Consider the following 26057-nt stretch of genomic DNA (forward strand, 5'->3'; position numbering starts at 1 on the left):
TCATTGACCAAATAACACAACATGTTAACAAATTTTTATTCTTTGAGAAAGAATAATCCATTGGAAAAGATACCAGGATTCATAGAAGACCTGAGGTATCTCTGAAAAAACACATTCCCAAAGAGAGAATTAAGTCTGCCCCTCAAAATTTGAGAATTTCACTTTAACAGATCTTCACCAAATCATAGACATAGATATGGAAGTCATTATCAAACTTGATGAAATACACAGAAGGTTTGTTGGGAACTTGGCAAATAATTTTACCTATCTCTTGGGTTCCATCTTTTTTGTTGTACTGCACTCTTTTGCCCTCCAAGGAATCCCTGCCTAATTCCAAAGTCACGTCTACTGGAGTAAAGGGGTTAAATCAGCTCCCTTTAGAGGGCGGGGTTTGCCTCAGGCGAATCCATACCAATAAAGGGTGCGTGGAGAGGCGGCTCGTCCCTTTTGTTCCTCGCTACCTGTGCTATGCTGGAACTTTGGTTCAGTAAGTTTAACAATAAACTGGTAAATATTCTTTGATATCTGCATTGCCTTTATTTTGTGCCAGTACATCTGGCGCCTCCCCCGTGGGGCTTTGCCGAGAATGGCCCCGAACGGAGTCTCTTGCACCCCGGGGTCGCTGCGGCGGTCTCTCTGGGCGCGCGCCGAAGAAGTAGAGATTCTGAGCAGTCTCTCTGGGCGCGCGCTGAAACAGCTGAGATTCTGAGCGACTCGATTTTCCCTGCTGCTTGTTAGAGTATCAAGCAGTGAGTTTGATATCCACAGAGCCTTTTTAACAGCGCCTAAGCCTCTGTTCCGAGCCGCCCCGGCCAGATTTCCCATGCGCAACTGCCCACCGGCGCGCGCGCTGCCTGTGTCTGCTCCCCCTCCCACCACCCCCACCGCCGCCAGCGCTCAGGTCACGTGACAGCGGCCTGAGAGCCCCGGCAAAAAATACTTATCAGCTTGGTGTCTGTTTCAATTTTGTTTTTGAGTCCTTTTATTTCAAATTTAGGACACGTGGATTCAACTGGGCTCTTTCGCCACCACTGGCAGGAACCAGTTATTACAGGTAAGAGAACTTTTTCTTTTCTAAATAATGTCTGACAACGTGACCGCAGCCTATTTCAATAGTTCTTTTGAATGCACCATTTGGGAGATCTTACAAGAGGTGTCTACCACACCACATATATGGATATTCCTGGGATTCTTAATTTTCCTTAGCACTATTTGGTTTGATAATAGGAAAATGATCAAATCTCTTAAGGCAGAGGTTGAACGTTTAAAAACTATTGAGAGTGACAACAATCTTCTCAAGAATCAGTTTGAAGTTCTCCAGGAAGAAAACAAATCTTTGTTTAACATGACTCGGTTAACTGAGCAAAATCTAAAAAAAGTACAGGTTGATGTTAAGGAGAAATTCATTACTATGGAAGAAGGAACAGCTGAATTGGATCGTAAGTTTCAGCAGTCCCTTTCTGATGTTAAGGAGAAATTCATTACTATGGAAGAAGGAACAGCTGAATTAGATCGTAAGTTTCACCAGTCCCTTTCTGTAGGAACTGAAACGTTAACTGAGAGATTCAAAACTGCTGAATGTGACAATCGAATTTTGTCTAAAGCTTATGACAGATTGGCGGAAAGATTGTCAATACAAGAAGGCACGGTTTATGCCATAAAAATTATGTCCAAAGATGACAAGTTATCTCTACTGGACAAATTTCATACTCTAGAATCCTCAATGAAGGCGTTAGAACATAATTCTGGGATGGAGATTCAGACATTACAAAAAGCAATGGTGAATAGAATTGAAAAGATTGAGGAATTTCTAAATTCTGATGAAGAAGAGCAAAGGGTAGAGAGGCAAATTTTAACTACATCTGTGGATAAATCCCTCCGGGAAAATTTTCACAAAGCTCTACCTACAGCTCTACATGCCTTTCCTGTAATAACAACAGAAAAGGTGGTTGGTTCCAGAAACCCTAGGGTCATCAAGGAAGATACATGGGAGCCTGTCCGTATGAATGATCTCAAAGAAATTAAACAGGCCATCATGTCTTTTGGGATGCACTCCCCTTTTGTTAAAGAGATGCTAAAATCTTGGGCCACAACAAGCAAAGCAACCCCCTTGGACTGGCTCCAGCTGAGCTCCGCGGTCCTTGAGAGTGGACCGCACTTAAAATGGAAATGCTTATTCAGGCAAGAGGCTAGACTTTTAGAACAGCAGGAAAAGGCGAAGGGAATTGACGTTTCCCTAGATAAAATTCTAGGTGAAGGGCTCTTTTCAGACCCTCAGGAACAAGCTAATTTGGATGAAACCATACTCTCCATGTGTACTACAGCAGCCTTAAGGGCTTGGGACAGAGTACAAGACCCAGGACAGAGAATGGAATCATTTGTCACAGTTAAACAGGGTCAGAGAGAACCCTTCAGTGACTTTTTACAAAGATTAACTAAGGCTGTACAAATGGGGATACCTGACCCAGAAGCAAGACGTATAATAATTGAGTCTTTGGCTTACGAAAATGCTAATGTGGAATGCAAAAGGATCTTGAGGCCTTTAATGTTCAGATCAGCGTCCTTGGAAGAATGGGTCTTGCATACACTAGATGTTGACACATTTGACTATGGCACTGAAGCATGGGTAGAAGAAGCAATTTCCAATGGTAAAAGGAGACACCAGAATACCAAATGTTTTAATTGTGGCAAAATGGGTCATATGAAAAGGAATTGTAAACAACGGGTTTTCAGAAATAATAATAATGCGTCTTCTAGAAATAACAGGAATAGAAGGAATCAGCCTTCAGGTTTATGTAGAAGATGTGGGAAGGGCAGACATTGGACGAATGAATGCAGGTCTACAAGAGATAGACAAGGCAACCTGATACAGACGGTAAACGTGAGAGGGGGTGCCTCTCAGGCCCCCATGGCAAACATGGTTCAGACATTCCCAGTTTCTGCAGAGAACATGCCTCGTCAGGACAATTAGAAAGCCACATGCCTACTGTTACAAGCAATAGTAATCAGAAAGATGAGTTACGTGTGTTTTGGCAAACTTCTATAAATGATCAAAGACCTAAGCTGAGAGTGTGTGTAAATGGCATTTTTATTACTGGCCTACTGGACACAGGTGCTGATGTAAGTATCATTACCCCAGAATCTTGGCATCCATATTGGCCTCTTCAGAATGTAAATGTTCAGCTCCTGGGAATTGGAACCCTATCTCGAGTAAGACAGAGCACGAGATGGGTTGAATGTATAGGGCCTGAGGGACAAATAGGAAAATTAAGGCCTTATGTAGCCAATATTGCAATGAATTTATGGGGTCGTGACCTATTACAACAATGGAATACTCAAATTAACATTCCTGCTACTTCTAGAGCCCATATTTCTGAAAGGAATATTAAAAGTTATTACAAAAGGACAAAACCGGCCATCAGGGCTGTGCAGGAACAAGCAATTGATGTCCCTTCAGAAATACCAACAGCCTTGCCTCTAAAATGGTTGACTGAGAAACCAATATGGACAAAGCAATGGCCTTTAGCTGAGGAAAAGCTACAGGCTTTAGAACAGCTGGTACAAGAGCAACTAGATGCTGGACATATAGAAGAATCTACCAGCCCTTGGAATTCTCCTGTATTTGTGGTTAAGAAAAAATCAGGTAAATGGAGAATGGTGACAGATCTCAGGGCCATCAACAAGGTTATTCAACCTATGGGCCCTCTGCAATCTGGAATTCCGTTGCCCTCTTTATTACCAAAAGGATGGCCTCTCATAGTTATTGATTTGAAGGATTGTTTTTTCACTATACCTTTGCAAAAAGAAGATAGAGAAAAATTTGCCTTCACAGTGCCTACTTATAACAATTCTCAACCTTCGAGGAGGTACCACTGGACCGTCCTCCCCCAGGGTATGTTAAATAGCCCCTCCCTGTGCCAATATTTTGTGAACCAACCATTGCAAATAATACGCAAGAAATTTCCCAAATCTATTGTATACCATTACATGGACGACATATTGTTATCTGATTCAAACATAGATACCTTGAACAGGCTGTTTGAAGAAATACAGATACTGTTACCTAAATGGGGATTGCAAATTGCTCCTGAAAAGATTCAGAAGGGAGATTCTGTTAATTATTTAGGTTATAGAATAGGTTTGCAAAAAATTAAGACACAGAAGGCACAAATTTGGAGAGATCGCTTACGGACTCTTAATGACTTTCAAAGACTGTTAGGAGACATTTCCAGTTTACGACCAACTATTGGGATAACACCTGATCTAATAATTCATTTGAACAAGACCTTGGATGGTGATAAAGATTTAAACAGTCCCAGAGAATTAACAGCTGAAGCAGAAAAGGAACTGACAATGATTGAGGAGAAATTACAACAGGCACATGTGGACAGAGTGAATCCAGAGCTCGATTGTATTCTCGTCATATTACCATCGAAAATTTCTCCTACAGGAATTTTAATGCAGAGAGATGATATTATCTTGGAATGGATCTTTTTACCACATAAACCAAGTAAGAAACTGAAAACTTATGTGGAAAAAGTCTCTGAGTTAATTATAAAAGGCAAGCTGAGACTTCGTCAACTAGCAGGCATAGACCCAGCAGAAATTATAGTGCCTTTCACTGCTGATGAACTAAAGAAATTATGGGAAGATAATGAACCATGGCAAAGAGCTTGTGCTAATTTTTTGGGAGACATTAATAACAACTATCCAAAAAGCAAGCGTCTCAACTTCATAAAGAGAACTTCTTGGATCCTTCCTCGAATAGTCCGTGATGCTCCAATAACTGGAGCCCGTACATTCTATACTGATGCCAATAAATCAGGGAAGGCAGGTTACAAATCAGAAGACTTGGGTAAGGTGGAACAAAGTCCTTATGATTCTGGTCAGAAGGCAGAATTATATGCCATTCTTATGGTACTAAGAGATTTTAAAGAACCTATTAATATAGTTACTGATTCACAATATGCAGAAAGAGTTATTTTACATATTGAAACTGCTGAATTTATACCTGATGATACAGAACTAACCTCATTGTTTATCCAGGTTCAAGATTTGATCAGGAACAGGCTTTGCCCTATGTACATAACACACATCCGATCCCATACGGGTCTGCCAGGTCCTCTAGCACAAGGTAATGCAGAAATTGATCAATTATTGATTGGTAGTGTGCTTCAAGCCTCTGAATTTCATAAAAAACATCATGTTAATAGCAAAGGTTTGAAGAAAGAGTTTTCTATTACATGGCAACAAGCTAAGGAGATTGTGAAGAAATGCCCTACCTGCTCTTTCTATAACCAAACGACACTGCCAGCAGGAGTTAATCCAAAGGGCACTCATAGAAATGAAATCTGGCAGATGGATGTGTTCCACTTTGCAGAATTTGGCAAATTGAAATATGTTCATCACACCATCGACACTTATTCAGGCTTTCAGTGGGCAACTGCTTTAAGTTCAGAAAAAGCTGATTCAGTAATCACTCATTTATTAGAAGTCATGGCTATCATGGATATACCTACACAAATAAAGACAGATAATGGTCCTGCTTATGTCTCTAGGAAGATGAAACGGTTTTTTGATCATTACAATATCAAGCATGTTACAGGTATACCATACAATCCTACAGGTCAAGCAGTCATAGAAAGATCAAATCGAACTATAAAGGATATGTTGAACAAACAGAAAGGGGTGGAAAACACCCCTAGAAATAGGTTACATAATGCTTTGTTAACCTTGAATTTTCTCAACGCTAACGAGAAGGGAACGACGGCTGCAGAAAGACATTGGATAATGGAAAAGTCTGCTGAACTAAATCAACCAGTTTATTTCAAGGATGTACTAACCTCCCAATTGAAGCCAGGAGATGTGCTGCGTTGGGGAAGGGGTTTTGCTCTTATCTCCACAGGTGAGGAAAAATTATGGATACCGTCAAAATTAATAAAGGTTCGGTTTGAGGAAGAGAAGTCACTTGGAAAAGATAAATAACAATTCATTCACAAGGATGACCGACATACAGATGGTAAGGATTACTAATAGGATGGGGGCAGGGTTCTTTTCTTATCTCCACAGGAAAATATTCATCTCCAAAGAATTTGAGGGACCCTGAATATTTAATTATTGATGGATGGAAAATAGATACGACCCATTAAACATCAACAATAAAATTCTATACGTATCGTAAGTATTGGTTTTATATATATTTATGTATATTTATATGTTTTATTGAACACTTCTTTATAAATGTGTAGAGCTGGTTTTGGAGTTGGACTATGGCTCAGTCCTTCTTCAATTCCAAGCCTGTTGATAAGAGGTATTTCAAAGTTTCTGTCTCAGGTCAGGAGCCATGAAATGGGACAGAATAAGAATAATTTTATACTTGATAAACTTTCTTTGCCTTCCCTCACATCTGTGTCTTTCTTTATATGTCAGTATAAGTCCTTGTTGTTAATGTTTAAATTTCCCATAACAAGCAACATATTTTCCTACAGTAATTGTTGAAGTTTCCAGGATGAAGATGGGGCCCCACAACATCAACTCAATCTGGTTTTTATGACGTCATGAATTTTTTTTTTTAAGCACTAATTTTGGATCTGTTTTTTGGTACCAATTGCAAGAGACAATTTCATATGATGCACATTTTTGACAACGCTCTGGCCGGACCTTCTCGAAACACACAGAGACTAGTTATAGTCTTCTTAAGTCAAAGGTTAATTTGGGAATTTTACCATCGTTTGCTTTCACAGGGGCCCCTAAGAAGAACGTCGCCCCCATGTCAGCTAGAAGCAATCTAAGAGGACGACGTCCCCTCTCCCAACAGAGTTTGCCCACAGGGTTAGGGACATCTTTTAGTGGTTGGTTTAGGGGTGAGGGGATGGGGAGATATTGTATGGAATTAGGGATATATATATATAAAATAAAAAAATAAAAAAAAAGAGGGGGATTAACTGGGTTGATGGGATGATTGGTATTTGTGACTTACTGTTTTTAGAAAATTATGTTGGTACTGTTTCTTGTATATTGATATATTGAATATTGAATGTGAGTGTTCCTACCTCTATTTTGGTATGCTTATATTGTATGGATACATCTATCATATCACAATGTACATTTCTACCTCTGGTCCTATTTATGTAATAACATTGTTTACATTTGATAAGTAATGACATTGTTTACAAGTGAAGATCATTGTCTTCATACATTGCACAATTGTTTATTCCCTTAGTTTTCAAATTAGATAGGTATTGAGAATTACATGTTTGTCATATTATTTTTAGGTTAATTAGGTTTTTTAGATACATAGAGATTATTTTCAGTATAGATAGTATAATCTTCAGCCTCTTTGAAGAGCTGTAGAAAATGGCCTTTAATCTAACCTAGAATTATGTGCCATTGAGACACAATTTACTCCTGGCAACACCACTCTACTCCCGAGAGAACGTTGAGCACCAAAGACACTCCACTGGGAGCTTGTCTTCCTGGCAGAACTGGCCTTTGGGTTAAGAAAAACCCATACCTCAACTACTGACTAAGATATAAACAGGATTGTCTTATCTTGCCAAGACAGGGTAGGATAATCCTAAGAAAGTTCCTTGCATGTGAATGGTATGTCAGTTATGTTAGGCCTTAGCCAAAGTTGGTTGACTCAACATTACAAACGAGATTTTGGGTGATTGCCCAGGCAGTCAATTGTCTCTGTCATTTGTTGCACATTTTGGATATCTCTTTTTTGTTAAGTAATATTTACTCCCTTCTCAGATCTTTGATGGAGTTGAAGATTATTTAATTGTAGTTACTCTTTAGCAAAACTTTTGCTCTCAATATTGTTTGTTATATTTATCATTTGTTATTATTGTTATAGTTATATTTGGTTTAGTTGTGTCTTATTTAGACAAAAGGGGGAGATGAAGGGGTTAAATCAGCTCCCTTTAGAGGGCGGGGTTTGCCTCAGGCGAATCCATGCCAATAAAGGGTGCGCGGAGAGGCAGCTCGTCCCGTTTGTTCCTTGCTACCTGTGCTACGCTGGAACTTTGGTTCAGTAAGTTTAACAATAAACTGGTAAATATTCTTTGATATCTCCATTGCCTTTATTTTGTGCCGGTACATTGCCTTCCAGGTAGTCATCCAGGAGGTGGTAAATGTACAAGACCGGATCTTTCTTGTAGGTAATATAAAACCAGGTCTTCATGATTGGCACCTCTTCTAGGACCATCCCGTTCCAGTCATTCTTAGAGCCATTTGTGCCCATGAATGTATGTTTCACTGCTCTGCCAACTATGGTGTTTGAGAGATGAGTGTCTGTCACCTGAGGAAATGGCACATTATTAGGCAGGATCTTCAGGTTTAAAATCCTTTCATCACTATGAAGCTCCAAGCCATAGACACAATCAATCCCATCATATTTCAACAAATAGAGAGAGGGATATGTTGGCAGTTGATCTACAATGATGGCTTTCCAATGGGTGACTGGTTCATTGGCTTCCTTCCAGCCATGAGAAATTCTGCGGCCAACAATATTCTCTAGGGCCTCAAAAGGCTTACTAAGTTTTTGCTTCTGGAGCGATGGCCCATTCTTCTTCTGGACAGGTGGCATGCAACTCATACTAAGAGGCATCTTCATCATGGCGGGAGACTTTCTGAGATAGGCCACAGCACTCTTGTTCCACTGTCTCTTGGCTCTGTTTCTGTGCTTGGGCTTCATAGCTGCCAATCTCTGCATAGGAAGAACTCTTCAGTTTAAATCAGACACAAAGTGGTTTCCTCCACCATAAGTGCCTGCAAGGATAAGAAGGTGAGCATGTGAGGTCAAGGCTCTTTTTAGGAATAACTTTGGAGCAGGTAAAAAAGGCAGGGCTGAATAGATTTGGATACCTAAATGGAATATGTTCTTAAGAAATTAATAGGAAAATTATCAAACTCTTGTCTACAGCTCAGTATATGTGTATCAGAGACATATTCCTGCTGCAAAATGCAATTGACCTTTACTGAGAAACCTACTTCCTGACTTACTATATCAATGAGAGAGGAAGCTATGCCTATACCTAAAGTGAGAAAGAAATATCTGAATAGATGGCAAAGAATTCAAAGAACAGCCACTCCTCTCCTTACCACTCAAGCTACTGGTTAGTTGGCTGATCTATAACCACCTGCCCAAGGTCATGGCACTCCAGTCCACTGGCTCTCTCTATTGTGTCTCCTGATCCAGATCCAGGTTGATTACATAAAGATATTCTGTATCTTCATTAGAGAAGTGAGTACTGTGAGTCAAACTGCCAAAAGAAAGAAACATTAATCTGTGCAACAGCACCTATTAGAAATAATTATCTTTTAAAACACATATGGACAAAGAGGATCTTTGCCATTTAAGTGGACTGAGGAATTGGACATTTTTAGCAAACATAGAGTGGGGAGAATACCTGACATTAACCGTCCCCCAGCTCTCAAATATAGGAGCTGTTAACGACATAAATTTTGGACCCAGAGCAGATTTGAAAGAAACCTTTCTTTGACTACAGAGGTCCTAGTTGCTTCCTAAACATATTTACCAAAAGAAAATATCTTGGCTCTATAGATTCCAACTTCTGGAAATTCGGTTGAACAGTTGTGGAGCCCAAGGGCTGAACTGACCTCCTCAGCCACCGTGAACATAGTAAGCCCACCTACACAGAAGACTAGTGCTTCATGTGGAACAGAGTTGCCACCCCCAACCAAAGCTTTGTGACATCATCAAGGCTCTACTTATGTCATAAAACTCCTCCTAGCCAGGTTTCTTCCCTACTAACCCCCAGAAATATCCAGCATACAGGTCCTAAAATGCTGCTCATACAGCCCCATGAAGACCCAAAATAAAAACCCCAATCTTCTTCCCAATTACTTGAGTCATATTTTACAAGTAACTCAACCCCTTTATGTGTTTTTTTTTTCTTCTGTAAAATAATTTTTGGTCTGAGTCAACAACTCACATGAATGTTTTTTTTTTCCTAGCTCCATGTCCTCATTGGTTATTTTCTATTGATTTTTCCATTACTTCATAATAATAATTATCAAACTTTCCACTTCTCTTCCTCCTTCCATATTTTTCTTGCTCCACAAGTAAACCTCTCCACTCAAACACCAGTCCAAATAGAGGGCAGGGTACTTTGAGCTGTGGGAAGTCCAAGCCCACCCTTCATCCATCCAGATTTAGCAAGATATGCATCCACAAAATTTATGATCACAAAAAGCCAGTGTATGATATGCAGACAATTGCAAGTGCCATTATCTTTGGCTTCTCCGTCTGCCCCAATTGTCAGCCACATTCAGAGCTTCCAGATTGATCCCATGTTCTTTCATGCCCAGGTCGCTGGATTAGTTGTAATCCCCTTAGTACAGGCACAGTGTCTCATAGTGTGGACCAAGCCCTTATATTCCTGACATCCTTGCTCTTTTTCTCCACCCATCTGCTCTTCCACTGGAGCTTGGAAGCTCCATCTAGGTTTCTGATTTTGACCCTGACTTGATCTCCATCATTTGCCAAACAAAAGTTCCATGGGAATCCCCCATGAGTTAGGCTGAGTGTCCCATTAATTACGCTCAAGGAAAGTCAATGAACTCAGTGATGTAAGATAAAACCCAGCCTAAATAAAACCCTAAATCATTTAGGTGGAACATGAGATACTCTTACAACAGTTACAAGAGGTCTAAAATGCCTGGACTGGAACATAAGGGGAACACAATGACGTGGAGCTGAGAGTGCATGGCAAAACTGATTGGATCTGGCAAAAATTATGTAAGCATACCAAGGAAACCACCAGTGGGACAAAACCCTAAGAAATCTGTATGACAACATATCATGTTGAACATAATGAGATTTATAGACAAAGGAAAGATCTCAATTATGTCACTGTCACACAGGTGATGATGAACCAGTTCCATCGTAGAGTGACTCCCTGCTGTGTTTAAGATAACCTGTCAATTCTGTCTAGTCAGTTACAAGGAAATTTGCATTAATTGCACAGATTATCTATCAGCATCATTTACTGCACAATCAATGGCAAGGCAAAGAAATCATAGACATGTTGTTGAATGCTGATGATGTTATTGGGAGTTTTGATGGGTTTTTTTCTTAAAGGGAAATCATCGGTGACTCTCATGCATGAAGCAGATCCTTTCTCTGTGATGTTTCCTGAATAGCCACTGAGATACCAGCCCATTGAGTTGTGGTCTCTCTCTCTTTTAAAAAGCAACTTCTACCTTCAGCTTGATCTCTTGCTTGAGCTTCCCTTCCGGCTACTAGGCTCCTTTTCTGATCCTGCAGAGGGCTTTTGTTAGGGATTGTGATCTCTAAGTTTTTCCCCTTTCAAGAACTAATCATTCTATTAATCACAATTCTAAACTGTTGTGGGAGTTTGTTTGTGACTTATGCCTTCACATGTGATACAAGCGACCTGTGTGTATAGGGTCTTCTCTCTGTTCATGTGGGGAAGGCATGGCAGCAGGAGTAGATGGCTGCTCATTCTCTGTAAGGAAATCAGTAAACAGTGGGGACCAAGTACAAGGATGTCCTGAAATATTAAGTCTTGTCCTTTCAAGGCCCCAAAGCCTCCAGCTAGGTTCAGGGTCATGACAATCTCCAAAACCCACCGAGCATGAAGTATTCAGAACCAGAAGCCTGTGTGTGCCATATCACATAAATTCATCATGAGTACAACAATCTGTTTTTTTTTAATTCTAAATTATTTTGTCCCATCAGAACGATCTATATTACCAGTTAACCAAATTTGCTGCATCTTTGGTGTCCTCGAATTGCTTTAAATTGTTGCTGGGACAGTCTTACAAACCTTCCTGTGCTGTTATGAGACCTTAAGGGGACAGCACTTATTTCAGAAATCAAAGGCAGTTGGGTTCAATCCTATGGTTAGCTGTTAGCTAGACACTGGAAGGATGGATTTGACTAAGAAAGGGAGACAGCATACATGGAGGCAGGTAACCATTCCTTTGCAAAATGACCCATTTTGAGGCCTTAATTCAGGCTCTTCTCTTCTCCTAATCTTGGTTTTTTTATTAGTTTAGGAGAAGAATTAAAACTCCATTTACAGTATCTGTGAACCCGAATGAGTTAAGTATGTGTGACCAACTTGATGTCTGCCTGTCTGTCAACAGGGCCAGAGTTCAGGGGCATCTGATGCATAGCACAGGAATGTCAGCCATCAGTCTCTGGTCCACCTAACTCTACAGCATTTGAGTTGTCATGGTTGCTCATCTGATCTTCCTCATATGATCTCCATCCACAGAGATGTCAGAAAAATCCTCCCCTGAGAGTGCAAGTTCTTTACAAATGAAAGATTATACAACAGAAGAAACATGGGAGATTTATATGGGCAAGCTGTTGAAAGGATAAAGTGACAGAAGATGTTTATTGATTAATTAAAGAAAGAATCCGCTTCAGCTGATAGGTTAGAACATAGGTAGGTGGAGTAAACAAAATAGAATGCCGGAGGGAAGAGGTAGTGAGCTCAGAGAAGCCATGCTCCCCTCTCCCCGGCAGATGCCATAGCTCTGCTCTCTGAGGCAGATGTCGATGCAGCCAGCCACCATGTCAGACATGCTGAATTTTTCCTGGTAAGTGCACCTCGTTATACTACACTGATTATTAGAAATGGGTTAAAATGCTGAATCTAATGGGCCAGCAGTGTTTAAAAGAATACAGTTTTTGTGTATTTATTTCAGGCATAACCTTCATGCGGCCGTGGTGCTGGGGACACAGCCTCGCTGCTCAAATAACTACAGAATGGCTTGCAGCCTTGTGGACAACTGAATCCACTGAAAGCCTGAGAAAGCTTGGGAAAGAGTAAAGCATGTTTTCTTGGTAGCAGCGATTTCTCGGTCTGCTCTGCTTGCTAGAAGAAAGCAAGGGCTCTCATCTAAAAGAGGCTTGCTGACTCAGCTTCAGCTGCAGAACCCTGCAGCCCTTAAGAGGTCCTGCCACAAAACATTTAAATGGTGTTGATAAAAGCCAACTGAATGCTTGTGTTTTCAGCAGTAGCAGGAAAAAAAACTGTGTTGTTTTAAAATGCCGGCTTTCTGGGCCATCCTGCCTGGGCAAACTCTGACTGTTTGAGGAAGGAGGGCCAGCTACAGAAAGAGGACTTGAGTGTTGTCTGTTGCAGCCTCTTTGATGGCAAGGACCTTGAAACACTGTAGACTTGTGGCACTGAATGCGGCTCTGTTCGGTACCTCAGCCACAAGGTTGGAATGGCAGAAAGCTAAGGAATGGGCTACATCTGGCCAGCAAAGCCACGGCTTTAGTCCTACTGAGATTGCTTGGTAAATGAAAGACTCATGTGCTCAGAAAAACAGAGAGAGAAATAGAGTAACGAGAGATTCAAAGACAAAGAAAATTTTTAAATGATTTACAGTGTGTTAAAAATATGTGCAGGCTAAAATTTGAAGTTCTTAAAGTTAAAAAAAGGAAGAGAGTTGTTGAGTGTGGTAGTACACACCTGTAAACCCAACACATGGGAGGCAGAGGGAGATTGACCTCTGTACCTTCAAGGTGAGGTAGCACACGCCTTTAATCCCAGTGCCTTGAAGGCAGAGACAAACAGATCTTTGTGAGTTCAATGTGTAGTAGCATACACCTTTAATCTCAATGCCTGAAAGGCAGAGAGAGGCAGATCTCTGAGACTTCAAGGACAGACAGGTATACAGAGTTATTCCAGGTCAAAGATACAGAGAACCTGTCTCAAAAGGCAAAAAATAAAAAGGAAAAATAAACAAAATAGAGGTTAAATTGAAGCGCACAAAGATGGAAAATTCACAGCGAATTTTGATATTGTATGCTATTATGCTCTTTTTGAATCATTTGAATTTTGATTAAGTAGCAATAGCTGCTAAAAGATGTTTCTTCATAAAATCTGCTGAAATAATCCAACATAGATATTTTGAAAATGCCTTGACTTTGAAATTTGGATCTAAGGACATGATGCTTTGGAAAGGAGTTTCTATTTTGTTTTCACAGAGGGTGATAGTCAGTGGATGCCTCTATCCTAATATGGTAGGATGGACCACGCCCTACTTAAAGGTTGCTGTGAACACCTTTAAAAATTTGCTTCGCTCAACTGCCAACTGAGATAAATCAATAATGATGCCACCATTCAGCAGGAAGCATTTTGGAGAGTAGAAACTGCACCCACGTTCCCAAATATGGCTTATAAAGGTTCTTTTACATTTAAAGTGGGATGTGATATAGATATGAATATTTGCATTAGTATAGATTTTGCTTTACTGATAGAGATTTTAGGTCATTTTGTTATATGTATATGCATTTTTGATCTTCATTAAGGTACTGTGATTGTGTAGTTCATTTAAAAATATAATGTATATAGGTTATTAATGGATAATCATTAATAATAGTCAAGTTTGTAGTCATGTTAGTTAGATTTTCTAGCTACATAGATATATATATTTCAGTTAGATAGGCATTATTCATATCTCTCTAGACTACAAAATAGGCTATTTAATGTTTTAGTACCTTAGGGTTTTTCATGACAGTGAGACACTCTACTCTTGGCAGCACATATCTACTTCAGGAAGAAGATGGGCATCAAAGAGGATCCTTATGGAGTTTGATAGCCATTTGGGGAAGAAACTGCTCTTGCCTGGATTGTTGCATAAACTGTACACAGAAAACACTCAGACAGAGGACTACTGAACTTGCCTAAAGGTGAGGTGATCTTTTCGTGTTCCTGATTCAGGAAAGGGTCAGCAAAACATTCTTCAAGACAAGCAGATAGTGACTGCCTTTGAAATTTCCTGCTTCATGGAAATGTCTGCTGGAAACTATGGGCCTGTAGGCTGAGGATGGAAACACCAACGGTACAGAGGAACTTTGGGTGACTGTCCAGGCAGTGAGATGTCTCTGTCATTTCTAGAGTTTGAAAACGGCTTACTTTTTGTTTGCTTAGGTAATACTGTATTATTCTGGAGTCTCTGATGGAGTTGAAGGATAGATAGTTATAGTTTTCCATTGTTATGATAAAAGATAAAATAGATATAAATATTGTAACTGTAATTCTTGCTTGATAACTGTTTTGTTATATGTAATTTTGCTATGTTAGAGTTAAAGATTCCGTTCTTGTTTAAACAGAAATAGGAGTAATGATGGAGTATAGGTCATTGGTTAATTAAATAAAGAAACTGTTTGGCCTGCAAGGTTAGAACATAGTTGGGTGGAATAAACATAAGAGAATGCTGGGAGGAATAGGAATTGAGCTTAGAGATGCCATCCACCTCTCCCATGGGCAGAAATGGTAGCTCTGCACTCTGAGGCAGATGGCGATACAGCCAGCCACCAGGTCAGACATGCTAAATCTTTCCTTCTAAGCGCACCTCGTGCTGCAACATACATTATTAGACATGGGTTAAGAGGCTGAAAATAATGGGGCAGGCAGTGTTGAAATGAATAGTTTTGTGTTGTTATTTCGGAGCATAACCTTACAAGGCGGCCCCATGGGGATGCAGCCCTGCTGCTCAAATTTCTACAATCAAGGGGGAAATGGAAGAAGGGAAGAAAGAAGAGAGAGAGACAAGGAAGAATGGATGAATTCAATCATTCATTGGAAAAATGAGTGAACCAATGAATGAGGAGACCTAGTAGGAAAAAATGTGCTGCATTCCCTCAGAGAGTCAGGTCAAATTAAGGATTGACAAGGTTTTCCACTAAGGAGGAGGCTTATTCCATTTTACCTTCTTTGTGCTCCAGGCCCACCCACAAGATTGATGATGAGGACAGGGAGAAGAAGAGGAGAGGATGTACCAGAAATCCCTGGTACAATTTTTCACCCAAATTGTAGCCAAATCACCTGACCTGGGACAGCTGATCTACATGCTGGAACCTAACTCCCAGTTTGACAATTCTAACATTTTAACCAAGTTTGTGAAGATGAAGGAACCAAAAATAGCCCAGTTCCAGGATGGCAGGTTCCTTACAGGATGGGAGTCAGACATCAGTACCATACTGGTATTTGGCGGTTTGATGGGTGTGAGGGTTCTTTGCCAGACTCCACCTAGCATCATGGATTCCCTACTTTACTGATATTATGGAGTTCGGTGCATTCATCATATGTGTGCATGTCACAACTAGTGGGCATCATATGTACATGTTTCTCCTGTGTGTGGGTGAGTGTGTTCATGAGTTTTATAGCCCAAGTACTACAGAACATGATCAATGAATGGGAACGCTGTTTTCCAGATATGGCAGGGCAATTATTTAAATGAACTGACAAGGATTGGATGACATGGATAAGACCTATGAGAGTTCAAGGCATACCGAATCCAGGCATGACAAAGTAGGTGGCAGACAGAATTCTGGCAAAACTAAGTAGGTAGCTTGATGTCCAACTTACTGGAGAAGAGCAACTGAGCGGAGACACTTTTCACTAAGCAACATGCTCTAGTGGAGATCAAACATCCTTTGACTTACAGCCAGTACGAATTAAACCATTCATCAAATGAAACCTAATTTTCTCTGATTTTGAGTATACATTTGTGTCCCTTCCTGATTAATCTACTCTTTTTCCTCTTAAGTCCCAATACCTCACGCTGATATCAGTCACATCTTTCCATTTGACATGGTTTTCCCTCAAGCTTAATACCGCCCCGAGATCATACAACTTTTTGTCCCCTCTCCACTGCTTCCTTGACAGCCATCTAGTCCTTTACCACACCACGCATCCCCAGTCCTTTACTCTCCAAGGGGAAAAGACCATAAATCCTGCTCTGTTTTGAGGCATGTATTTCTGTGATGCCCCATCCACCAAACACAATCCATCATTGACCAAATAACACAACATGTTAACAAATTTTTATTCTTTGAGAAAGAATAATCCATTGGAAAAGATACCAGGATTCATAGAAGACCTGAGGTATCTCTAAAAAAACACGTTCCCAAAGAGAGAATTAAGTAAGTCTGCCCCTCAAAATTTGAGAATTTCACTTTAACAGATCTTCACCAAATCATAGACATAGATATGGAAGTCATTATCAAACTTGATGAAATACACAGAAGGTTTGTTGGGAACTTGGCAAATAATTTTACCTATCTCTTGGGTTCCATCTTTTTTGTTGTACTGCACTCTTTTGCCCTCCAAGGAATCCCTGCCTAATTCCAAAGTCACCTCTACTGGAGGACATTCAGGCGTGATGTGGAGGTTGCCTTCAATGGAATCATCATGATGGTGGTAAAGGTACAGGACCGGATCATTCTCGTTGACAATGTAGAAACAGGTCATTATGGTCTTCACCTCATCTGGGACCACGCCACTCCACGCTTCCTTAGAGCCTGGCATGATGTGGAGGTTGCCTTCCAGGTAGTCATCCAGGAGGTGGTAAATGTACAAGACCGGATCTTTCTTGTAGGTAATATAAAACCAGGTCTTCATGATTGGCACCTCTTCTAGGACCATCCCGTTCCAGTCATTCTTAGAGCCATTTGTGCCCATGAATGTATGTTTCACTGCTCTGCCAACTATGGTGTTTGAGAGATGAGTGTCTGTCACCTGAGGAAATGGCACATTATTAGGCAGGATCTTCAGGTTTAAAATCCTTTCATCATTATGAAGCTCCAAGCCATAGACACAATCAATCCCATCATATTTCAACAAATAGAGAGAGGGATATGTTGGCAGTTGATCTTGAATGATGGCTTTCCAATGGGTGACTGGTTCATTGGCTTCCTTCCAGCCATGAGAAATTCTGCGGCCAACAATATTCTCCAGGGCCTCAAAAGGCTTACTAAGTTTTTGCTTCTGGAGCGATGGCCCATTCTTCTTCTGGAGATGTGGCATGCCACTCATACTAAGAGGCATCTTCATCATGGCGGGAGACTTTCTGAGATAGGCCACAGCACTCCTGTTCCATTGTCTCTTGGCTCTGTTTCTGTGCTTGGGCTTCATAGCTGCCAATCTCTGCATAGGAAGAACTCTTCAGTTTAAATCAGACACAAAGTGGTTTCCTCCACCATAAGTGCCTGCAAGGATAAGAAGGTGAGGATGTGAGGTCAAGGCTCTTTTAAGGAATAACTTTGGAGCAGGTGAAAAAGGCAGGGCTGAATAGATTTGCATACCTAAATGTAATATGTTCTTAAGAAATTAATAGTAAAATTATCAGACACTTGTCTACAGCTCAGTATATGTGTATCAGAGACATATTCCTGCTGCAAAAGGCAATTGACCTCTACTGAGAAACCTACTTCCTGACTTACTATATCAATGAGAGAGGAAGCTATGCCTATACCTAAAGTGAGAAAGAAATATCTGAACAGATGGCAAAGAATTCAAAGAACAGCCACTCCACTCCTTACCACTCAAGCTACTGGTTAGTTGGCTGATCTATAACCACCTGCCCAAGGTCATGGCACTCCAGTCCACTGGCTCTCTCTATTTTGTCTCCTGATCCAGATCCAGGTTGATTACATAAAGATATTCTGTATCTTCATTAGAGAAGGGAGTACTGTGAGTCAAACTGCCAAAAGAAAGAAACATTAATCTGTGCAACAGCACCTATTAGAAATAATTATCTTTTAAAACACATATGGACAAAGAGGATCTTTGCCATTTCAGTGGACTGAGGAATTGGACATTTTTAGCAAAGATAGAGTGGGGAGAAGACCTGACATTAACCGTCCCCCAGCTATCAAATATAGGAGCTGTTAACGACATAAATTTGGGACCCAGAGCAGATTTGAAAGAAACCTTTCTTTGACTATAGAGGTCCTAGTTGCTTCCTAAACATATTTACCAAAAGAAAATATCTTGGCTCTCTAGATTCCAATTTCTGGAAATTCTGTTGAACAGTTGTGGAGCCCAAGAGCTGAACTGACCTCCTCAGCCACCGTGAACATAGTAAGCCCACCTTCACAGAAGACCAGTGCTTCATGTGGAACAGAGTTGCCACCCCCAACCAAAGCTTTGTGACATCATCAAGGCTCTACTTATGTCATAAAACTCCTCCTAGCCAGGTTTCTTCCCTACTAACCCCCAGAAATATCCAGCATACAGGTCCTAAAATGCTGCTCATACAGCCCCATGAAGACCCAAAATAAAAACCCCAATCTTCTTCCCAATTACTTGAGTCATATTTTCCAAGTAACTCAACCCCTTTATATGTTTTTTTTTTTTTCTGTAAAATAATTTTTGGTCTGAGTCAACAACTCACATGAATGTTTTTTTTCCTAGCTCCAATGTCCTCATTGGTTATTTTCTATTGATTTTTCCATTACTTCATAATAATAATTATCAAACTTTCCACTTCTCTTCTTCCTCCCACATTCTTCTTGCTCCGCAAATAAACCTCTCCACTCAAACACCAGTCCAAATAGAGGGCAGGGTACTTTGAGCTGTGGGAAGTCCAAGCCCACCCTTCATCCATCCACATTTAGCAAGGTATGCATCCACAAAAAATATGATCACAAAAAGCCAGTGTATGATATGCAGACAATTGCAAGTGCCATTATCTTTGGCTTCTCCGTCTGCCCCAATTGTCAGCCACATTCACAGCTTCCAGATTGATCCCATGTTCTTTCATTCCCAGGTCACTGGTTTAGTTGAAATCCCCTTAGTTCAGGCACAGTGTCTCATAGTGTGGACCAAGCCCTTATATTCCTGACATCCTTGCTCTTTTCCTCCATCCATCTGCTCTTCCACTGGAGCTTGGAAGCTCCATCTAGTTTTCTGATTTTGACCCTGACTTGATCTCCATCATTTGCAAAACAAAAGTTCCATGGGGGTTTTCAAGATAGTCAGTCATCAGTCTGACTATGGGACAAGGCACACATAGTTCCTAGGGACATGTCACAGTGCGGTCAACTTCTCCTCCCTGCTTAAGTACCTAGAGAGGGTCACCCTATGGCCTTCTGAGAACCACTCGAGAGATATCGATCTTGACATCCCCAGAATGGCCCCATAAATTGAGATATCATCAGTGTATGTGCATTAACTTGTGTGTGTTTGTGTGTGTGTATTTAAATCACAATAACAAATGGATTGTAATATTGAAGTTTCTTCTCATCTTGAGAAGAATATTTGCTACAGAAACACTCTCACAGTAATAGTGAGAGTGTAAACTATCTAAGAAAGGAGAAATAACTGGAGGAATCCCCCAGGAGTTAGGCTCAGTGTCCCAGGAATTACGCCCAAGGAAAGTCAATGAACTCAGATATAGAAGATCAAACCCAGCCTAAATAAAACCCTAAATCATTTAGGTGGAACATGAGATACTCTTACAACAGTTACAAGAGGTCTAAAATGCCTGGACTGGAACATAAGGGGAACACAATGACGTGGAGCTGAGAGTGCATGGCAAAACTGATTGGATCTGGCAAAAATTATGTAAGCATACCAAGGAAACCACCAGTGAGACAAAACCCTAAGAAATCTGTATGACAACATATCATGTTGAACATAATGAGATTTATAGACAAAGGAAAGATCTTAATTATGTCACTGTCACACAGGTGATGATGAAGCAGTTCCATCGTAGAATGACTCCCTGCTGTGTTTAAGATAACCTGTCAATTCTGTCTAGTCAGTTACAAGGTAATTTGCATTAATTGCACAGATTAACTATCAGCATCATTTACTGCACAATCAAAGGCAAGGCAAAGAAATCATAGACATGTCGTTGAATGCTGATGATGTTATTTGGAGTTTTGATGGGTTTTTTTCTTAAAGGGAAATCATCGGTGACTCTCATGCATGAAGCAGATCCTTTCTCTGTTATGTTTCCTGAATAGCCACTGAGATACCAGCCCATTGAGTTGTGGTCTCTCTCTCTTTTACAAAGCAACTTCTACCTTCAGCTTGATCTCTTGCTTGAGCTTCCCTTCCTGTTACTAGCCTCCATTTCTGATCCTGCAGAGGGCTTTTGTTAGGGATTGTGATCTCTAAGTTTTTCCCCTTTCAAGAACTAATCATTCTATTAATCACAATTCTAAACTGCCTGGGAGTTTGTTTGTGACTTATGCCTTCACATGTGATACAAGCGACCTGTGTGTATAGGGTCTTCTCTCTGTTCATGTGGGGAAGGCATGGCAGCAGGAGTAGATGGCTGCTCATTCTCTGTAAGGAAATCAGTAAACAGTGGGCACCAAGTACAGGGATGTCCTGAAATATTAAGTCTTGTCCTGTCAAGGCCCCAAAGCCTCCAGCTAGGTTCAGGGTCACGACAATCTCCAAAACCCACCGAGCATGAAGTATTCAGAACCAGAAGCCTGTGTGTGCCATATCACATAAATTCATCGTGAGTACAACAATCTGTTTTATTTTTTAATTCTAAATTATTTTGTCCCATCAGAACGATCTATATTACCAATTAACCAAATTTGCTGCATCTTTGGTGTCCTAGAATTGCTTTAAATTGTTTCCGGGACAGTCTTACAAACCTTCCTGTGCTGTTATGAGACCTTAAGGGGACAGCACTTATTTCAGAAATCAAAGGCAGTTGGGTTCAATCCTATGGTTAGCTGTTAGCTAGACACTGGAAGGATGGATTTGACTAAGAAAGGGAGACAGCATACATGGAGGCAGGTAACCTTTCCTTTGCAAAATGACCCATTTTGAGGCCTTACTTCAGGCTCTTCTCTTCTCCTAATCTTGGTTTTTTTATTAGTTTAGGAGAAGAATTAAAACTGCATTTACAGTATCTGTGAACCTGAATGAGTTAAGTTTGTGTGACCAACTTGATGTCTGCCTGTCTGTCAACAGGGCCAGAGTTCAGGGGCATCTGATGCATAGCACAGGAATGTCAGCCATCAATCTCTGGTCCACCTAACTCTACAGCATTAGAGTTGTCATGGTTGCTCATCTGATCTTCCTCATATGATCTCCATCCACAGAGATGTCAGAAAAAACCTACCCTGAGAGTGCAAGTTCTTTACAAATGAAAGATTATACAACAGAAGACACATGGGAGATTTATATGGGCAAGCTGTTGAAAGGATAAAGTGACAGAAGATGTTTATTGATTAATTAAAGAAAGAATCCGCTTCAGCTGATAGGTTAGAACATAGGTAGGTGGAGTAAACAAAATAGAATGCCGGGAGGAAGAGGTAGTGAGCTCAGAGAAGCCATGCTCCCCTCTCCGTGGCAGATGCCATAGCTCTGCTCTCTGAGGCAGATGTCGATGCAGCCAGCCACCATGTCAGACATGCTGAATTTTTCCTGGTAAGTGCACCTCGTTATACTACACTGATTATTAGAAATGGGTTAAAATGCTGAATCTAATGTGCCAGCAGTGTTTAAAAGAATACAGTTTTGGTGTATTTATTTCAGGCATAACCTTCATGCGGCTATGGTGCTGGGGACACAGCCTCGCTGCTCTAATAACAACAGAATGGCTTGCAGCCTTGTGGACAACTGAATCCTCTGAAAGCCTGAGAAAGCTTGGGAAAGAGTAAAGCATGTTTTCTTGGTAGCAGTGATTTCTCGGTCTGCTCTGCTTGCTAGAAGAAAGCAAGGGCTCTCATCTAAAAGAGGCTTGCTGACTCAGCTTCAGCTGCAAAACCCTGCAGCCCTTAAGAGGTCCTGCCACAAAACATTGAAATGGTGTTGATAAAAGCCAACTGAATGCTTGCATGTTTTCAGCAGTAGCAGGAAAAAAAAACTGTGTTGTTTTAAAATGCCGGCTTTCTGGGCCATCCTGCCTGGGCAAACTCTGACTGTTTGAGGAAGGAGGGCCAGCTACAGAAAGAGGGCTTGAGTGTTGTCTGTTGCAGCCTCTTTGATGGCAAGGACCTTGAAACACTGTAGACTTGTGGCACTGAATGCGGCTCTGTTCGGTACCTCAGCCACAAGGTTGGAATGGCAGAAAGCTAAGGAATGGGCTACATCTGGCCAGCAAAGCCACGGCTTTAGTCCTACTGAGATTGCTTGGTAAATGAAAGACTCATGTGCTCAGAAAAACAGAGAGAGAAATAGAGTAAAGAGAGATTCAAAGACAAAGAAAATTTTTAAATGATTTACAGTGTGTTAAAAATATGTGCAGGCTAAAATTTGAAGTTCTTAAAGTTAAAAAAAGGAAGAGAGTTGTTGGGTGTGGTAGTACACACATGTAAACCCAACACATGGGAGGCAGAGGGAGATTGACCTCTGTACCTTCAAGGTGAGGTAGCACACGCCTTTAATCCCAGTGCCTTGAAGGCAGAGACAAACAGATCTTTGTGAGTTCAATGTGTAGTAGCATACACCTTTAATCTCAATGCCTGAAAGGCAGAGAGAGGCAGATCTCTGAGACTTCAAGGACAGACAGGTATACAGAGTTATTCCAGGTCAAAGATACAGAGAACCTGTCTCAAAAGGCAAAAAAATAAAAAGGAAAATATCAAAATAGAGGTTAAATTGAAGCGCACAAAGATGGGAAATTCACAGCGAATTTTGATATTGTATGCTATTATGCTCTTTTTGAATCATTTGAATTTTGAGGCAGTAGCAATAGCTGCTAAAAGATGTTTCTTTATAAAAGCTGCTGAAATAATCCAACATAGATATTTTGAAAATGCCTTGACTTTGAAATTTGGATCTAAGGACATGATGCTTTGGAAAGGAGTTTCTATTTTGTTTTCACAGAGGGTGATAGTCTGTGGATGCCTCTATCCTAATATGGTAGGATGGACCACGCCCTACTTAAAGGTTGCTGTGAACACCTTTAAAAATTTGCTTCGCTCAACTGCCAACTGAGATAAATCAATAATGATGCCACCATTCCGCAGGAAGCATTTTGGAGAGAAAAAACTGCACCCACGTTCCCAAATATGGCTTATAAATGTTCTTTTACATTTAAAGTGGGATGTGATATAGATATGAATATGCATTAGTAAAGTTTTTCTTTACTGATAGAGATTTTAGGTCAATTTTGTTATATGTATATGCATTTTTGATCTTCATTAAGGTATTGTGATTGTGTAGTTCATTTAAAAATATAATGTATATAGGTTATTAATGGATAATCATTAATAATAGTCAAGTTTGTAGTCATGTTAGTTAGATTTTCTAGCTCCATAGATATATATATTTCAGTTAGATAGGCATTATTCATATCTCTGTAGACTACAAAATAGGCTATTTAATGTTTTAGTACCTTAGGGTTTTTCATGACAGTGAGACACTCTACTCTTGGCAGCACATATCTACTTCAGGAAGAAGATGGGCATCAAAGAGGATCCTTATGGAGTTTGATAGCCATTTGGGGAAGAAACTGCTCTTGCCTGGATTGTTGCATAAACTGTACACAGAAAACACTCAGAGAGAGGACTACTGAACTTGCCTAAAGGTGAGGTGATCTTTTCGTGTTCCTGATTCATGAAAGGGTCAGCAAAACATTCTTCAAGACAAGCAGATAGTGACTGCCTTTGAAATTTCCTGCTTCATGGAAATGTCTGCTGGAAACTATGGGCCTGTAGGCTGAGGATGGAAACACCAACGGTACAGAGGAACTTTGGGTGACTGTCCAGGCAGCGAGATGTCTCTGTCATTTCTAGAGTTTGAAAATGGCTTACTTTTTGTTTGCTTAGGTAATACTGTATTATTCTGGAGTCTCTGATGGAGTTGAAGAATAGATAGATAGTTATAGTTTTCCATTGTTATGATAAAAGAAAAAATAGATATAAATATTGTAACTGTAATTCTTGCTTGATAACTGTTTTGTTATATGTAATTTTGCTATGTTAAAGTTAAAGATTCCGTTCTTGTTTAAACAGAAATAGGAGTAATGATGGAGTATAGGTCATTGGTTAATTAAATAAAGAAACTGTTTGGCCTGCAAGGTTAGAACATAGGTGGGTGGAATAAACATAAGAGAATGCTGGGAGGAATAGGAATTGAGCTTAGAGATGCCATGCACCTCTCCCATGGGCAGAAATGGTAGCTCTGAACTCTGAGGCAGATGGCGATACAGCCAGCCACCAGGTCAGACATGCTAAATCTTTCCTTCTAAGCGCACCTCGTGCTGCAACATACATTATTAGACATGGGTTAAGAGGCTGAAAATAATGGGGCAGGCAGTGTTGAAATGAATAGTTTTGTGTTGTTATTTCGGAGCATAACCTTACAAGGCGGCCCCATGGGGATGCAGCCCTGCTGCTCAAATTTCTACAATCAGCGGGGAAATGGAAGAAGGGAAGAAAGAAGAGAGAGAGACAAGGAAGAATGGATGAATTCAATCATTCCTTGGAAAAATGAGTGAACCAATGAATGAGGAGACCTAGTAGGAAAAAATGTGCTGCATTCCCTCAGAGAGTCAGGTCAAATTAAGGATTGACAAGGTTTTCCACTAAGGAGGAGGCTTATTCCATTTTACATTCTTTGTGCTCCAGGCCCACCCACAAGAGTGATGATGAGGCCAGGGAGAAGAAGAGGAGAGGGTGTACCAGAATTCCCTGGTACAATTTCTCACCCAAATTGTAGCGAAATCACCTGACCTGGGACAGCTGATCTACATGCTGGACCCTAACTCCCAGTTTGACAACTCTAACATTTTAACCAAGTTTGTGAAGATGAAGGAACCAACAATAGCCCAGTTACAGGATGGCAGGTTCCTTACAGGATGGGAGTCAGACATCAGTACCATACTGGTGTTTGGCGGTTTGATGGGTGTGTGGGGTCTTTGCCAGACTCCACCTAGCATCATGGATTCCCTACTTTACTGATATTATGGAGTTCGGTGCATTCATCATATGTGTGCATGTCACACACTAGTGGGCATCATATGTACATGTTTATCCTGTGTGTGGGTGAGTGTGTTCATGAGTTTTATAGCCCAAGTACTACAGAACATGATCAATGAAAGGGAACACAGTTTTCCAGATATGGCAGGGCAATTATTTAAATGAACTGACAAGGGTTGGATGGCATGGATAAGACCTATGAGAGTTCAAGGCATACCGAATCCAGGCATGACAAAGTAGGTGGCAGACAGAATTCTGGCAAAACTAAGTAGGTAGCTTGATGTCCAACTTACTGGAGAAGAGCAACTGAGCGGAGACACTTTTCACTAAGCAACATGCTCTAGTGGAGATCCAACATCCTTTG

The sequence above is a fragment of the Microtus pennsylvanicus genome, chromosome Y (assembly GCF_037038515.1).
Source record: "Microtus pennsylvanicus isolate mMicPen1 chromosome Y, mMicPen1.hap1, whole genome shotgun sequence".
NCBI lineage: Eukaryota > Metazoa > Chordata > Mammalia > Rodentia > Cricetidae > Microtus > Microtus pennsylvanicus.